This window comes from Pseudophryne corroboree, chromosome 4 (assembly GCF_028390025.1).
Source record: "Pseudophryne corroboree isolate aPseCor3 chromosome 4, aPseCor3.hap2, whole genome shotgun sequence".
In the NCBI taxonomy this organism is placed as follows: domain Eukaryota; kingdom Metazoa; phylum Chordata; class Amphibia; order Anura; family Myobatrachidae; genus Pseudophryne; species Pseudophryne corroboree.
The window spans coordinates 80,133,440-80,152,618 of NC_086447.1; the positions used below are offsets into that span (position 1 = coordinate 80,133,440).

The following is a 19,179-nucleotide window of genomic DNA, read 5'->3' on the forward strand; positions in this document are numbered from 1 at the left end:
AGTTGGTGTCATTTGGTTGAAAAAAGGGAGAGGAGATTGTGCCACATTAGTATTAGAGATGTGCGCACACTGCGCAGCCGCAGACCCCAGTGTTTTGGTTATAAATCATGATTGTTTTTTGGTTTTGGGAAAACCCACCCTCATGTGTTTTTGATTTGCATCTGGATTTCTGTCAAAATTGATTAAAACAGCTAATCATTACTTGGACCTGGTTTTATATCTATAATGTTATTAACACCAATGACATTCATTTCCAGTCATTTCCAGTAAATTTTGACCAATTATGCAAATTAAATCCTGAAAGAAGGACTTACATGCAATCCAAAACACATCTGGATTTAAGATCCACATTCAGAACATCCCAGAAGACCCGAGCTAGGACTCAATTCTAAACTGAACCTCTAATTAACCCGAGCCTTCATTTTCAGCAAAACCAAACTGCTCATCTCTAATTAGTATCACTTAGAAACATAGAAACATAGAATTTGACGGCAGATAAGAACCACTTGGCCCCTCTAGTCTGCCCTTTTTTTAATCCTTTAGGCAATCTCAACCCTTTTTGAACCTTAATTCTTTGTAAGGATATTCATATTACTTCACTTACTCACTCACTCACTCGCATCGATTTATCTGTGGGTCCAGCATGATGTAAGGTGGTGCAGGTGGTGCACTTACTGTACTATGCCATTATTTCTGGATTGAATGAACACAGATTTAACCAGGGCTTTGCTCCTTTGCAGCAGTAGAAATTGAAAGAGAATAATAATAAACCCATCTCACAGTGCAAACAGCCCAGACACAGATTTACTGGTTTGAAAATAAGGTATATTATTTATTGTCACCATATGTCACTCCGCGATTTCTAAGGGACAGCATACAGGAGTATCTACAGTCCGCTAGGATTATTAGCAAGAACCAGCATGGTTTTGTGGGGGACAGGGCATGTCAGACTAACTTAATTAGCTTCTACGAGGAAGTGAGCAATAATCTTGATCAAGGAAAAGCAGTGGATGTGGTCTTCCTAGATTTTGCAAAAGCGTTCAATACAGTTCCTCACAGGAGCCTGATGACCAAATTAAAGGAGCTTGGCCTTGGAAAAAATATTTGCACATGGATAACTTGTTGGATAGCAGGTTACAGCGAGTAGTGGTCAACGGGAAGTCCTCAACCTGGTCCCCAGTAGTCAGCGGAATACCACAAGGGTCCGTACTCGGACCACTTCTGTTCAACATATTTATCAATGACCTAGAAATGTTCCTGAAAAGCACAGTGTTAATCTTTGCAGATGATACTAAACTGTGTAAGGTAATTAATTCAGAATTGGATGTGGAGACCTTGCAGAATGATCTATCTAAACTTGAACTCTAGGCATCTAAATGGAAAATGAGGTTCAATACAGACAAATGCAAGGTTATGCATTTTGGGGCTAAAAACAAACTCGCAACTTACATATTAAATGGTGAACACCTAGGGGAAACAGAGTTGGACAAAGATTTGGGGGTATTCATTGATAATAGGCTTAATAACCATGCACTGTGTCAAAACGCATTAAAGAAGGCATGTAAGTTGCTAGCGTGCATAAAAAGGGGAATTGAGACAAGGGACTCGGATGTAATCCTGCCGCTGAATAAAGCATTGGTACGTCCGCAACTGGAATATTGTGTTCAGATTTGGGCACCATTGTATGAAAATGACATCAGTGAACTCGAAAGGGTTCAAAGGTGAGCTACTAAACTGATTGAAGGCCTAGAAGGACTCGATTATAAGGAAAGACTTACTAGGCTGAATATGTATACACTAGAAAAGAGGCGCCTAAGAGGAGATATTATTAATATCTTCAAATATGTAAAGGGACATCACAAAGAGTTATCAGAGGAATTATTTATTAAAAGAACACAGTTTAGGACACGTGGGCACTTGCTGCGGCTGGAGGAGAGAAAGTTCCAAACGCAACGGAGGAAAGGGTTCTTCACTGTTAGGGCAATTAGGATGTGGAATTCCCTGCCAGGGAAGGTGGTAATGGCGGACTCTGTAATTGGATTTAAAAAAGGAATGGAAACATTTCTGAATAAAAATTATATCCAAGGTTATAATATTTAAAATATCAACGTGGTTAATTCGGGGGTAACATGAGTTATGGTAGTTAACTAATGATAAAATATTATTCAGCGGGTATGTAGAATCATCACAACGTAATACAGGTTGAACACGATGGGCAGTTTGCCTCTATTCAGCCTCAATTACTATGTTACTATATGTTACAGAAACCCAACCGGGAAAAAAATATTTTTTAGTGCATTTTACAATCCTACTTTATGTACGAGGCACAGCACACATCATATAGCTCATAGGACTACACGTAAAAGTAACTGCAGGTGTCAAGTCCAGTGTGGCCCCTGGAGGAGCCTGGAAGGTGAAGTTCTGCAGCATCTTTGTGAAGAACACGAAGAGCTCAATTTTGGCCAAGTTTTCACCGGCGCAACTTCTCTTACCTAGAAAGAAAAAAAAACATGCGACAGAGCATATAATACTGTATTACTGTATTTCTGTTATTATACACAATTCAGTAAACTGTAATATTAAAAAGGTCATTAAAAAAAACTCCTAAACCATAAGGTCTAGGAACTTAACGTTTGGACAGTAGCTTGCATTTGTGACATAGGCATAAAAGGGGTGAGATGATTATTGGGAATTCCCCCTCGCAGAGAAGAGTTAAGACAGGGGTTTAAAGAATGCATGGTGCCGGTGATACCAAGTCACGGAGGTGGAAGACACAATGCCCTGTTTCTGTATTTCCTAGCCAGTGGCAGTTGCAGAGCAGTCCATTATTCAAATATGGGAGCCACATCAATTGCCACCCCTAAACACTGTCAAACATCGCTGGGTGTGGCTACCCTATTTGAATAATGGACTGCCCTGCAACTGCCACTGGCAAGGCAGTCTAGCCTTATGGTTCAGGAGATTTTGTGCTGAGTCAGTGGTATACATAGAGAGAGAGGGAGATATTTCAGATATAAGTACTTAATCAACCTATTTTCGGTCAGGATAGAGTAGTGTCTTAATTATCAGAGGTTAACCTGTCGCTTGAACTAAACATTGCTGATCCTCTCAGAGAGCAACAGGAGGAAAGGGGATATAGATATTTTCACTCTTAAATTTATTTTAAAAAAGCTTGACAGTTAGCAACTGTTTATCTGCTGTTTAAAGGATACCGACAGCTCTCCCAGTAACCTTAAGTGCTGTGCGAAAATCTTTACCTTTTTACCCCAAAAGAGGAGCCCTAAGAAGAGTGACAAGCTAAGCAAGGAGACCATGGGCCCTTTGGAATAGAGTCAGCCTATCCCTGCAAACCTTACATATTTAACATACAGCGGGCGGAGCTTGGACTGTCATCCCAGCATTTACGACACTGAGCATGGCAGCATCAGAGGCGGGATGGAGTAGAGAAGGAGGCAGATTATTGTTTGTGGAAAGTGGCATCATAGCATGGTCTTTCTCTGGGATCAACTGTGTCATGCCCCTTCATCGTGAGGCATGTGCCTTATGTCTCTATTGGAAGAATGGAGGAGGGGGAGAGGGATAATTCTCTTTCTGGCACATGACACCAAAAAGATGAGTTACGGCCATGGGTCTTTTGCTAGAAATAACTGGAGATGCACAGAAGTAAGTACAAGGGAATGAGATGAGGAAAATGTCAAGAAGCAATCCTGAACATACACAGAGGTCAAGAATATTAATAAACTGGACACTTAAAACTCTGGCAGTGATATGCAGTTAGGGCAGGCTATGGAGGCAGAGCCTCACCTGTCATACTGCTGTATATGCCAGAGTTTTGACTATAAAAATGATTATAATAATACAATGAAGATATTTATAAATTATTAATATCATATTTTTTATTATTCTAATAATTTTTATAGTAAAAACTCACAAGATTTGCAGCACCCCACTGGAAATACAGTGAGAGATCAGATGGGAAGTAGCTATGAGCTCACCTTCCCTTCTGTCAAAGTCTGTCATAGTCTGCCTCAATGAGGGTACATGTCTTGATGCATTGTCAGGTGACCTATCCAGTAAGTTCCTCAGCACCTAACTAGGAGCAGCCAACCGTAAGGAGAAGCTGATAATTATAATTGCAAAAATGCATGGTAACATGCTTGTGAGTGGATGCTTGGGCTGGACAAGGGGACATATGACTTGCCACTCCCGTCCTGTGGGTGACATGGTTCTGCAGAGGTTCTGCAACATGTCTTAAAGTTTTAGTTTATGGTGGGCACCTCCTTCATGTGGGCAGCAGTCTAGGCAGCACCAGACATTGCACCAGCTAGTGATATGCATTATTAACTCATGTAATCATGATCAGTGGCCAGAAAGAAGGCCACCAGCACTGTTTTCTCCTAACACATTGACCATGACTAATATTATTTGGTCCTGGGCCAACTAACAGATGAACCCCTGCAAGTGCCATATGGCACCCAGTTTGGGAACTACTTTACTGAAGTAGTGTATCTCTTTTTATAGACACTGCAATGAGCAATTGATTTATGATCAAAAAGCAGAGAGGTGTGCAATTTAATGCATATTTAGAATGGTCACTGATGTACATTGTACAATTTGCATAAGTCATGAACTATAGTGTAACCAGAGTCCAGAAATAATAAAGACTATCTCCATTACAGATCTAAGACTAGTGTTAGGATTAGGGTTAAAATAATCACAGGAATCCATCAGGATGTTTATTGTCGGAATTATACTGCTGGCATTCAGACCATCAGAATCCTATGCGGCGGTATATATTTACCAACCCCTGAGATACTGCAGGGTGATTTGTATCTATGAGGGTCCCAAGATGGTTGGTGCTTTATAAGGAAGATTATGTTTCAGAATACAAAGGGTTAGAACTTTTGATGCTGAGATGGCTTATTACTTTTGCTTGATCTAATGATGGACTGGGGTCCCAATTAGGCTTGGCTTTTGTGTGTGCATGGAAAAGGTTCATGACTATGCTTAACAGAGTGAATGGTGACAACTCAGAGGACACGTTGCGAGTCATAAGAATGTTGCCTTACAACATGCCCCATCTCTCTGCATGTTGGCTGAGCAGGGTACCTGGAAGTGGAGTTGCTCTGCCAGGCTAAACATCAGGTCATTAGACCTTCTAGAATTTGCCAGAGGTGCCAGATAGCCATTCTAACCCTAGTCTGTGTTGTACAGTCCATATTTTAATCTTGTGGAGCACAGAATACTAGATTATGGCTTTGATATAGTAATTATTGAATGGGGATAGCAAAATGTAGCTGGGATTAAGGTAGAGTTTAAAAGATAAATTTCATTCAGAGTTTCTAATCCACTGTATGGGGTTGATACCCCTAACTGCATTAATTGCTAGAAGAGCCCTTGGAAATCTGTCTACTCTGTATAAGGTGCCCACCAATCTGATAATTTGGGAAGTGTTTGTTTCTCTGATTCCACCTCCTTTTCGCTACCTCTCTCAGTTGGAGTACCTCAAGGCTCAGTCTTAGGTCCTCTGCTTTTCTCTATCTATACCACATCTCTTGGCAAACTAATCAACTCTTTCAGATTTCAGTTCCATCTGTATGCAGATGATACTCAAATCTACCTTCCTCCCCAGATTTGACACCACCTGTATAGGCCATGTCACTGAATGCCTTTATGCCATTTCATCTTGGATGACATCTCACCACGTTAAACTTAATATTTCCAAAACAGAATTAATTATATTTCCACCGGCCAATAGTATTTACCAACCTGAAATCTCTATCACTGTTGAGAACTCTGCAATCATCCCTATCTCACAAACTCGCTGCCTAGGTGTCATTCTTGACTCTGAACTGTCCTTTGTTCTCCACATTCAATCTTTCTCAAGATCATGTTACATACATCTAAGAAACATATCCAAAATACGACCATATCTTACACAAGACACAGCAAAAACTCTAATCCATGCTCTCATTATCTCCCGCATTGATTATTGTAACAGTCTCCTGACCGGTCTTCCCAAACATAGGCTCTCACCACTACAATCCATTTTGAATGCAGCTGCGAGACTAATCTTCCTCACTAGACGTTCATTGTCTGCAGATACGCTCTGTCAGTCCCTCCATTGGTTACCAGTATTCTACCGTATTAAATATAAAATACTTTTACTGACATACAAGGCTATTAACCAAACTGCCCCAACATACATCTCTTCACTCATCTCAAAATATCTCCCTACCCGGCCTCTCCGCTCTGCATAAGATCTGCGTCTCTCATCCACACGCATTACTTGTTCACACTCAAAATGACAGGACTTTATCTGGGCTTCACCCACTCTGTGGAATGCCTTCCCACGCACTATAAGATTCGCCTCTAATCTCCAAACCTTTAAACGTTCCCTGAAAACTCACCTCTTCAGACTATCAAATTCCAGACCTACCCTACTTCAATGCTTCCCTATCCAATTACATCCTCTCTGTACAGTATACATAACATCACATATCTTGTCTTTCTTTACTCTCACACCCTCCTGACACTTTGCCAACATTGCGGGGTGATCATATCATACAGCCCATTAAGAACCTAGCAATCTGGTGGACCATTATGCAATAGGCAGCATCTATCCTTGTGTATCAATGCCTATTTCCCTATAGATTGTAAGCTTGCGAGCAGGGCCTTCCTACCTCTATGTCTGTCTGTTTTTACCCAGTTTTGTTCTATTACTGTTGTTCTAATTGTAAAGCGCAACGGAATATGCTGCACTATATAAGAGACTGTTAATAAATAAATAAATAATAATTTACAAATACTTTTTCAGGTATTTAATTTGGCAGCTCTGCTTGAGGAGAATGTATTTAAAGTATCTTTCATGTCTTATTGGAGCTCATGTAAAATGCGACCGGGCCTCCTATTAATATAATGTACTGTAACACACACAATGTATGTAATGTGCAGGGTTGCCTGTTTTTTTTTTTTTTTCTCTGTGACCACCCCTTTCTCTACATCTCTGTGCTTCTTCCCTGACACTTTCTATCCATATCTTTCTCTTTCTCCCACCTACCTTTCTCTCTTCCCCAAACCAGCAATTTCTCCTCACCTCTCCTTCTCCCTTCCCCACTGTCTCCCTCTGTCACGGCCCCCTCACTCTCTCCTGTTCATCTCTGACAGTGGCAGTGGTTTATCAGGTGTTATTTTTTTTATTCTTGTTTCTCTCAAATACAGTAGAATGCTCAAGTGCCCAAAGCTGGAATGGTCCACATTCTTGATACTAATGAGACAACTTGGTTATTACATCAGTCTCAGCTCAGGCAGTAACCTGGATACAGTTCTCCTTAGTTTTATTACTCTGGGAGTCTAAAACTTGAATACTACCTTGACCCTCCAAATTACACTTATACAGTATTGCTATTCATATTCATCATCATTATCATCTTCTTTCTTTCAGTGAATAACATACGTTAGGATCTAAGGTAGAATATCTGATGTGAACTCACCAGCTGAGAAAGGCATGAATGCTTCATTCTTCACAAAATTGCCGCTGGCGTCCAGAAAATGTTCCGGGTAAAACTCTTTTGGTTTTTTAAAGTAATCCTTGTCATACAGCACTGACGTCAGCAGTGGGATTACCTGTGTCCCCTGAAGAAGTAATAACATTTGAGTATGGAACGCTTTGTACAGAATAATTAAAGATTTGTAGGATTCTGTGTTAATAACAATGTATTTATTTATTTGGAGTTCAAGGTTCCAACATTTTAAAATTCACTATACAGTAGAAACAGATTTTGCTTTCTGATAACACCCACATGGTCTACCTACAGAAGTCTGACAATTTCATTCCTAAAAAACGAGTAAACCCTGTCTGGTCCTTAGGGGTAGTCTTACAGTACTAACCTGCCCTTTGTCAAATCTGCTGCTGATCCAGCCTGGAGTACCATTTATTTCTGTTGTTACCCTAAATCCATCCATCAATGACACCGATAATTGGCAGCATTGAAAAGCTGACATTTATTTATTGTAGACCCCCTTAGTATTTAAGTTTAGTTTACCCTAGTTTGTGCTGGATGGGAACATGTATTTATGTTTAGCTTTTCAAATCCCCACAAGGGGGGGGACAAGAGAGACAAACCAGTTATAGCTAGGGTGCACACAACCCAACCCAAAAATTATATAATAATTAGTTACAAAATTTATAGAAGCTCTCCCTTATTAATATTATCCACCAGAGGCTAAATTGCCCAATTGCACATGGGCAATTTAGCCTCTGGTGGTTCTATAAATGTTTTTTAACTAATTATTATATAATTTTTTGGTTGGGTTGTGTGCACCCTAGTTATAACTAGCTTCACTCTCTTGTGTCCCCCCTTTTGGGGATTTGAAAACCTATGTCTAACCAAACCAGTTGGTAGCACCATATGAACCTTTATTACATTTCCTTGTGGAGAAATCTATACACACTTACTGATACATCACCAACAATTAGGAAGGTACCCCAACTTTTTGGTTAATATTGTACCACCTGCTATTTTGGTGCGGGTTACTCAACACCAGTGGTGGTGGGAATTTAATCTCTTCATCTTTGGAATTTTTGCAATGTATTTATGTTTGGCCACATTCAGTATGCAACTGCAGTGGTGCTTGGAAGTTTTTTAACCCTTCAGAATGTTTTATATTTCTGCTGAAATTAGCCTAAAACTACCTCAGATTTTCACACAGGTCCTAAAAGTAGATAAAGAGAAGAAGATCAAATAAATTAGACAAAATATTAGACATGCTCTTTTTTATGGAGGAAAATTATCCAATATCACATATCTGTGAGTGACATAGAAAATTTGGAAGGGTTCACAAACTTTCAAGCACCACTGTATTTGTTGGACTAATTTAATTATTGTAATAAATGTTTTGCTACTGTAATGGACACCAACTCTCAATGTTTACATTAGACTCAAGGCGGGGTAAATGTATGAAGCAGTGATAAGAGTGGAGAAGTGAGCCAGTGGAGAAGATGCCCATGGCAACCAATCAGCTGCTCTGTATAATTTTATAGCATGCAAATTTTAAATGTTGTTTCAATGCTGATTGGTTGCCATGGGCAGCTTCTCCACTGGCTCACTTCTCCACTCTTGTCACTGCTTCATACATTTACCTCAAGGCATCTTATGGGGAAGAGGGGCCCTTCTCCCCTCATATCGGCAAATGCACTGTGCCATTCTACTGTGCAAGCGCATACCTATGTTTCCTCATGCACCTAGCATCTACAGATGTGTCCCCCTATATCCTTGCTGCAATCACATTAAACAGCTCTTCTAGGAATGCCATGCCATGGTGTACCTCGGTAGCATCTTTTTGTGCAACTTTTTACGTGAAAATGTATCTTAGTCGAATCACTATGCAAATATGACGCACAAGCAACTTATGCTGAATAAAATGATAGTTGGATGCCTATATTCTGTGTGTGACTGTGGCTGTATCTGCATACAAGATGCTACATGTTACAGTGTTTTCCAGGATAACACTGAACATAGCATTTGTTAAAGTGCAATGAGCAAGGTCGGCTTAGGTTGTACGCTTGCCATGCTTCGGGCATGGTTACTACTCCCAATAGATGTCCATGTGGAAAGTAAAAGTGCTAACCAACTGACCTTGCCCCTCCACCTGCCATTGTGGGTCACATGGTGGTGACATCAGAGGTCCTTTAGCCCCACAGTAGCCTGCTGCCCATGACCTTGTATACATCTTATACAGTATTAATCTCTTTTTTATTTATTTTTATCCTGAATAATTACTCATCAGACCATAGTAACATTTGCTACTAAGGGGTCTATTCAATTAATCCAACAATTCAGAAAAACAGCATTTTCTGACTTTTTTAAGTCGAATCTGGATTCGAACTATTGAAGTCCAGTGCCGTTTTTCAGACTTGTCGGAAAACACGTGGATCGGCGGATTAGCCACGGTTCCACATAATTTGTCGAATTTGCAGGCGTTTCCGACAGGTTTTTAGCCCGTTTTCGACAGTGCCGATTCAACTTAAAAAAATAGTCGGATCGGCATTGCCGAAAACGGCCAAAACATGTCGGAAATGCAAACAAACTGAATACGGAAGTGTTGGATCCTCTCCGACATTAATTGAATACTGCCCTAAGTTGTTAAAAATATTTGCTCTAACCTGTTACTTTAAAGGGGGATTAGTTACAGTAGAACACACTTGTAGATGTTCACACTTTTTAAGATATGTACATGCACCATAATACTGTATGTATTACTATATATCCATACTAAAATAATATTTCCCAATAGGAGCAAAAATAAAATGTTGATTAAATTTTTTCTGAAATACTGGGAAATAGGCAATAAAAAATTAAACAACTATGCAATTTATGACCGTCTCAAGAAAGCAGTACCTACAGATTTGTCCTCAAACACATAGTGCCCTTGGGCCTAATTCAGATGTAGTTGTGCTTGCTGGTACTGTTGCTTTCATTTGTCATACGCAATTGCCATTATACAGTATTTAGCCATTGGATTTTATGCTAATATGGGCAGAAGCTAAATTGAGCACTGCTGTTGCATTATTTCTATCCGACGGCATTCAATTGCTGATACATTAGCACCACTGGCGCAAGTCGTGTCGCAGAGTCTGAGTGTCTTTGAAAATGTGCACGCTGAGCCGCTCTCCCGGGATGCAGAGGGTGTCTCTATTAGCAAGTGAGATCGCAACTTTCATTTCTGCGAGTAAGACGCACATTTTGGGTGAGAAAGACAAAGACAAGTGGTGTGGCCAAACCGGCCAAGACCTGGTGTGCTGAAAGGGACTGATTGGTGCCACGTGAGCAACAGTCTATGAGGACACATCTTTACAATGATGGAAAACAAGATTTGCTTCTTACCTTTGGAATAAAATACCCTCTGAATGTGACATCCAGAGTGGTAGCATGTGGGAGATTTGCTGGGATGACATTTCCAAATCTTTGGATCTCGTGAATAACAGCGTCAGTATAGGGCATATGTTTACGATGAGTGGCCTGAGGCTCCGATGACCCAATAACTTTATCAATCTCATTTTGGACATTTCCTGTTTCCAAAATAACAGTTGAAACATATTAAATAATAAAAACACCTGTGAAGTCCTTTGTGCTTTCAGATTATTACAGCTGACGTTAAACTTTTGACACCTACGGTAGCTGATGTATGCTGTATATAGCTTTTTCTTTACTAAATATAAGTTATATGTATTAGAATAAATTGGAATTGCAAAACATTCTCTTACTTTGTATTTCGGGGTATTTCATCATCAACAGAATGCTCCATCTCAGAGTGGTAGAGGTCGTCTCCATGCCAGCAGCAAAGAGGTCAAACACAAGCTCTATTAGATATTCATTGGTAAAAAATAATTCATGACTTTGTTTTTCCTAAAATGCAGAGATTTGCTTTATTAAAGAAGTAACATGGCATTTGTGGATGATGTGATCCTACTGTATGTTTAAGCCATCCGCGCTTTCTTCCAGGGTACAACAAGGCCTCATTCTATAAATTAAATGCTTCTAAATCTAAACTCTGAAGCTTTAGCTTTCGTAGTCTCTCCAGACTCCTTGCAATTCCTTCACTCTTAGTACCCACATAATTGGCAAGTCACATGTTTAAATTAGAGATGAGCGGGTTCGGTTTCTTTGAATCCGAACCCGCACGAACTTCACTTTTTTTTCCACGGGTCCGAGCGACTCGGATCTTCCCGCCTTGCTCGGTTAACCCGAGCGCGCCCGAACGTCATCATGACGCTGTCGGATTCTCGCGAGGCTCGGATTCTATCGCGAGACTCGGATTCTATATAAGGAGCCGCGCGTCGCCGCCATTTTCACTCGTGCATTGAGATTGATAGGGAGAGGACGTGTCTGGCGTCCTCTCCATTAGAATAGAGATAGATAGATTAGATAGAGAGAGATTGTGCAGAGTCGCAGACAGAGTTAGTTTACCACAGTCAGTGACCAGTGCAGTTGCTAGTTAACTTTTATTTAATATAATATATCCGTTCAGTTCTCTCTGCTATATCCGTTCTCTGCCTGAAAAAAAAAACGATACACAGCACAGTCAGTCACACAGTGTGACTCAGTCTGTGTGCACTCAGCTCAGCCCAGTGTGCTGCACAGTCATCAATGTATAAATTAAAAGCTTATAATTAATTGTGGGGGAGACTGGGGAGCACTGCAGGTTGTTAGCAGGAGCCAGGAGTACAATTATATTAATTAACAGTGCACACTTTTGCTGCAGGAGTGGTGACCAGTGCCTGACCACCAGTATAGTATTGTTGTATACTACTAATATCTCTTTAAATATCAACCAGTCTATATTAGCAACAGACACAGTACAGTGCGGTAGTTCACGGCTGTGGCTACCTCTGTGTCGGCACACGGCAGGCAGTCCGTCCGACCAGAATTGTATTATTTATTATTATATACCTACCACCTAACCGTGGTTTTTTTTTCATTCTTTATACCGTCATAGTGTCATCCTAATTGTTACGAGTATACTACTATCTCTTTATCAACCAGTGTACAGTGCGGTAGTTCACGGCTGTGGCTACCTCTGTGTCGGCACACGGCAGGCAGTCCGTCCGACCAGAATTGTATTATTTATTATTATATACCTACCACCTAACCGTGGTTTTTTTTTCATTCTTTATACCGTCATAGTGTCATCCTAATTGTTACGAGTATACTACTATCTCTTTATCAACCAGTGTACAGTGCGGTAGTTCACGGCTGTGGCTACCTCTGTGTCGGCACACGGCAGGCAGTCCGTCCGACCAGAATTGTATTATTTATTATTATATACCTACCACCTAACCGTGGTTTTTTTTTCATTCTTTATACCGTCATAGTGTCATCCTAATTGTTACGAGTATACTACTATCTCTTTATCAACCAGTGTACAGTGCGGTAGTTCACGGCTGTGGCTACCTCTGTGTCGGCACACGGCAGGCAGTCCGTCCGACCAGAATTGTATTATTTATTATTATATACCTACCACCTAACCGTGGTTTTTTTTTCATTCTTTATACCGTCATAGTGTCATCCTAATTGTTACGAGTATACTACTATCTCTTTATCAACCAGTGTACAGTGCGGTAGTTCACGGCTGTGGCTACCTCTGTGTCGGCACACGGCAGGCAGTCCGTCCGACCAGAATTGTATTATTTATTATTATATACCTACCACCTAACCGTGGTTTTTTTTTCATTCTTTATACCGTCATAGTGTCATCCTAATTGTTACGAGTATACTACTATCTCTTTATCAACCAGTGTACAGTGCGGTAGTTCACGGCTGTGGCTACCTCTGTGTCGGCACACGGCAGGCAGTCCGTCCGACCAGAATTGTATTATTTATTATTATATACCTACCACCTAACCGTGGTTTTTTTTTCATTCTTTATACCGTCATAGTGTCATCCTAATTGTTACGAGTATACTACTATCTCTTTATCAACCAGTGTACAGTGCGGTAGTTCACGGCTGTGGCTACCTCTGTGTCGGCACACGGCAGGCAGTCCGTCCGACCAGAATTGTATTATTTATTATTATATACCTACCACCTAACCGTGGTTTTTTTTTCATTCTTTATACCGTCATAGTGTCATCCTAATTGTTACGAGTATACTACTATCTCTTTATCAACCAGTGTACAGTGCGGTAGTTCACGGCTGTGGCTACCTCTGTGTCGGCAGTCGGCAGGCAGTCCGTCCATCCATAATTGTATTATTATTATAATATATACCACCTAACCGTGGTTTTTTTTCCATTCTTTATACCGTCGTCATAGTGTCATACTAGTTGTTACGAGTATACTACTATCTCTTTATCAACCAGTGTACAGTGCGGTAGTTCACGGCTGTGGCTACCTCTGTGTCGGCAGTCGGCAGGCAGTCCGTCCATCCATAATTGTATTATTATTATAATATATACCACCTAACCGTGGTTTTTTTTGCATTCTTTATACCGTCGTCATAGTGTCATACTAGTTGTTACGAGTATACTACTATCTCTTTATCAACCAGTGTACAGTGCGGTAGTTCACGGCTGTGGCTACCTCTGTGTCGGCAGTCGGCAGGCAGTCCGTCCATCCATAATTGTATTATTATTATAATATATACCACCTAACCGTGGTTTTTTTTGCATTCTTTATACCGTCGTCATAGTGTCATACTAGTTGTTACGAGTATACTACTATCTCTTTATCAACCAGTGTACAGTGCGGTAGTTCACGGCTGTGGCTACCTCTGTGTCGGCAGTCGGCAGGCAGTCCGTCCATCCATAATTGTATTATTATTATAATATATACCACCTAACCGTGGTTTTTTTTCCATTCTTTATACCGTCGTCATAGTGTCATACTAGTTGTTACGAGTATACTACTATCTCTTTATCAACCAGTGTACAGTGCGGTAGTTCACGGCTGTGGCTACCTCTGTGTCGGCAGTCGGCAGGCAGTCCGTCCATCCATAATTGTATTATTATTATAATATATACCACCTAACCGTGGTTTTTTTATACCACCTAACCGTGGCAGTCCGTCCATAATTGTATACTAGTAAACTATCCAATCCATCCATCTCCATTGTTTACCTGAGGTGCCTTTTAGTTCTGCCTATAAAATATGGAGAACAAAAAAGTTGAGGTTCCAAAATTAGGGAAAGATCAAGATCCACTTCCACCTCGTGCTGAAGCTGCTGCCACTAGTCATGGCCGAGACGATGAAATGCCAGCAACGTCGTCTGCCAAGGCCGATGCCCAATGTCATAGTACAGAGCATGTCAAATCCAAAACACCAAATATCAGAAAAAAAAGGACTCCAAAACCTAAAATAAAATTGTCGGAGGAGAAGCGTAAACTTGCCAATATGCCATTTACCACACGGAGTGGCAAGGAACGGCTGAGGCCCTGGCCTATGTTCATGGCTAGTGGTTCAGCTTCACATGAGGATGGAAGCACTCAGCCTCTCGCTAGAAAACTGAAAAGACTCAAGCTGGCAAAAGCACCGCAAAGAACTGTGCGTTCTTTGAAATCCCAAATCCACAAGGAGAGTCCAATTGTGTCGTTTGCGATGCCTGACCTTCCCAACACTGGACGTGAAGAGCATGCGCCTTCCACTATTTGCATGCCCCCTGCAAGTGCTGGAAGGAGCACCCGCAGTCCAGTTCCTGATAGTCAGATTGAAGATGTCAGTGTTGAAGTACACCAGGATGAGGAGGATATGGGTGTTGCTGGCGCTGGGGAGGAAATTGACCAGGAGGATTCTGATGGTGAGGTGGTTTGTTTAAGTCAGGCACCCGGGGAGACACCTGTTGTCCGTGGGAGGAATATGGCCGTTGACATGCCAGGTGAAAATACCAAAAAAATCAGCTCTTCGGTGTGGAGGTATTTCACCAGAAATGCGGACAACAGGTGTCAAGCCGTGTGTTCCCTTTGTCAAGCTGTAATAAGTAGGGGTAAGGACGTTAACCACCTCGGAACATCCTCCCTTATACGTCACCTGCAGCGCATTCATAATAAGTCAGTGACAAGTTCAAAAACTTTGGGTGACAGCGGAAGCAGTCCACTGACCAGTAAATCCCTTCCTCTTGTAACCAAGCTCACGCAAACCACCCCACCAACTCCCTCAGTGTCAATTTCCTCCTTCCCCAGGAATGCCAATAGTCCTGCAGGCCATGTCACTGGCAAGTCTGACGAGTCCTCTCCTGCCTGGGATTCCTCCGATGCATCCTTGCGTGTAACGCCTACTGCTGCTGGCGCTGCTGTTGTTGCCGCTGGGAGTCGATGGTCATCCCAGAGGGGAAGTCGTAAGCCCACTTGTACTACTTCCAGTAAGCAATTGACTGTTCAACAGTCCTTTGCGAGGAAGATGAAATATCACAGCAGTCATCCTACTGCAAAGCGGATAACTGAGTCCTTGACAACTATGTTGGTGTTAGACGTGCGTCCGGTATCCGCCGTTAGTTCACAGGGAACTAGACAATTTATTGAGGCAGTGTGCCCCCGTTACCAAATACCATCTAGGTTCCACTTCTCTAGGCAGGCGATACCGAGAATGTACACGGACGTCAGAAAAAGACTCACCAGTGTCCTAAAAAATGCAGTTGTACCCAATGTCCACTTAACCACGGACATGTGGACAAGTGGAGCAGGGCAGGGTCAGGACTATATGACTGTGACAGCCCACTGGGTAGATGTATGGACTCCCGCCGCAAGAACAGCAGCGGCGGCACCAGTAGCAGCATCTCGCAAACGCCAACTCTTTCCTAGGCAGGCTACGCTTTGTATCACCGCTTTCCAGAATACGCACACAGCTGAAAACCTCTTACGGCAACTGAGGAAGATCATCGCGGAATGGCTTACCCCAATTGGACTCTCCTGTGGATTTGTGGCATCGGACAACGCCAGCAATATTGTGTGTGCATTAAATATGGGCAAATTCCAGCACGTCCCATGTTTTGCACATACCTTGAATTTGGTGGTGCAGAATTTTTTAAAAAACGACAGGGGCGTGCAAGAGATGCTGTCGGTGGCCAGAAAAATTGCGGGACACTTTCGGCGTACAGGCACCACGTACAGAAGACTGGAGCACCACCAAAAACTACTGAACCTGCCCTGCCATCATCTGAAGCAAGAAGTGGTAACGAGGTGGAATTCAACCCTCTATATGCTTCAGAGGTTGGAGGAGCAGCAAAAGGCCATTCAAGCCTATACAATTGAGCACGATATAGGAGATGGAATGCACCTGTCTCAAGTGCAGTGGAGAATGATTTCAACGTTGTGCAAGGTTCTGATGCCCTTTGAACTTGCCACACGTGAAGTCAGTTCAGACACTGCCAGCCTGAGTCAGGTCATTCCCCTCATCAGGCTTTTGCAGAAGAAGCTGGAGGCATTGAAGAAGGAGCTAACACGGAGCGATTCCGCTAGGCATGTGGGACTTGTGGATGCAGCCCTTAATTCGCTTAACAAGGATTCACGGGTGGTCAATCTGTTGAAATCAGAGCACTACATTTTGGCCACCGTGCTCGATCCTAGATTTAAAGCCTACCTTGGATCTCTCTTTCCGGCAGACACAGGTCTGCTGGGGTTGAAAGACCTGCTGGTGACAAAATTGTCAAGTCAAGCGGAACGCGACCTGTCAACATCTCCTCCTTCACATTCTCCCGCAACTGGGGGTGCGAGGAAAAGGCTCAGAATTCCGAGCCCACCCGCTGGCGGTGATGCAGGGCAGTCTGGAGCGACTGCTGATGCTGACATCTGGTCCGGACTGAAGGACCTGACAACGATTACGGACATGTCGTCTACTGTCACTGCATATGATTCTCTCAACATTGATAGAATGGTGGAGGATTATATGAGTGACCGCATCCAAGTAGGCACGTCACACAGTCCGTACTTATACTGGCAGGAAAAAGAGGCAATTTGGAGGCCCTTGCACAAACTGGCTTTATTCTACCTAAGTTGCCCTCCCACAAGTGTGTACTCCGAAAGAGTGTTTAGTGCCGCCGCTCACCTTGTCAGCAATCGGCGTACGAGGTTACATCCAGAAAATGTGGAGAAGATGATGTTCATTAAAATGAATTATAATCAATTCCTCCGCGGAGACATTGACCAGCAGCAATTGCCTCCACAAAGTACACAGGGAGCTGAGATGGTGGATTCCAGTGGGGACGAATTGATAATCTGTGAGGAGGGGGATGTACACGGTGATATATCGGAGGGTGAAGATGAGGTGGACATCTTGCCTCTGTAGAGCCAGTTTGTGCAAGGAGAGATTAATTGCTTCTTTTTTGGGGGGGGTCCAAACCAACCCGTCATATCAGTCACAGTCGTGTGGCAGACCCTGTCACTGAAATGATGGGTTGGTTAAAGTGTGCATGTCCTGTTTTGTTTATACAACATAAGGGTGGGTGGGAGGGCCCAAGGATAATTCCATCTTGCACCTCTTTTTTCTTTTCTTTTTCTTTGCATCATGTGCTGATTGGGGAGGGTTTTTTGGAAGGGACATCCTGCGTGACACTGCAGTGCCACTCCTAGATGGGCCCGGTGTTTGTGTCGGCCACTAGGGTCGCTAATCTTACTCACACAGCTACCTCATTGCGCCTCTTTTTTTCTTTGCGTCATGTGCTGTTTGGGGAGGGTTTTTTGGAAGGGACATCCTGCGTGACACTGCAGTGCCACTCCTAGATGTGCCCGGTGTTTGTGTCGGCCACTAGGGTCGCTAATCTTACTCACACAGTCAGCTACCTCATTGCGCCTCTTTTTTTCTTTGCGTCATGTGCTGTTTGGGGAGGGTTTTTTGGAAGGGCCATCCTGCGTGACACTGCAGTGACACTCCTAGATGGGCCCGGTGTTTGTGTCGGCCACTAGGGTCGCTAATCTTACTCACACAGCTACCTCATTGCGCCTCTTTTTTTCTTTGCGTCATGTGCTGTTTGGGGAGGGTTTTTTGGAAGGGCCATCCTGCGTGACACTGCAGTGCCACTCCTAGATGGGCCCGGTGTTTGTGTCGGCCACTAGTGTCGCTAATCTTACTCACACAGCTACCTCATTGCGCCTCTTTTTTTCTTTGCGTCATGTGCTGTTTGGGGAGGGTTTTTTGGAAGGGACATCCTGCGTGACACTGCAGTGCCACTCCTAGATGGGCCCGGTGTTTGTGTCGGCCACTAGGGTCGCTTATCTTACTCACACAGCGACCTCGGTGCAAATTTTAGGACTAAAAATAATATTGTGAGGTGTGATGTGTTCAGAATAGGCTGAAAATGAGTGTAAATTATGTTTTTTGAGGTTAATAATACTTTGGGATCAAAATTACCCCCAAATTCTATGATTTAAGCTGTTTTTTAGGGTTTTTTGAAAAAAACACCCGAATCCAAAACACACCCGAATCCGACAAAAATAATTCGGTGAGGTTTTGCCAAAACGCGTTCGAACCCAAAACACGGCCGCGGAACCGAACCCAAAACCAAAACACAAAACCCGAAAAATTTCAGGCGCTCATCTCTAGTTTAAATGCCCTGTTTATGAGTACCCACCATGATTCTAAGCATACAGAACCAACTTCACCTAAATCAACCCCCTTTTCCAGAACTACTAGAACTTGGCTGCCACCAGGATTTAAACCCTAAGTAGTGCAGCTCAAGATTGCAGGCACA

General features: G+C 42.5%; 1 pseudogene; it reads right to left on the minus strand.

Moving 5' to 3' along the window:
- Positions 1-2,299: 2,299 nt before the first annotated feature.
- Positions 2,300-19,179, minus strand: part of LOC134911121 (cytochrome P450 2C15-like) — a 132,933-nt pseudogene continuing 116,053 nt past the window's right edge.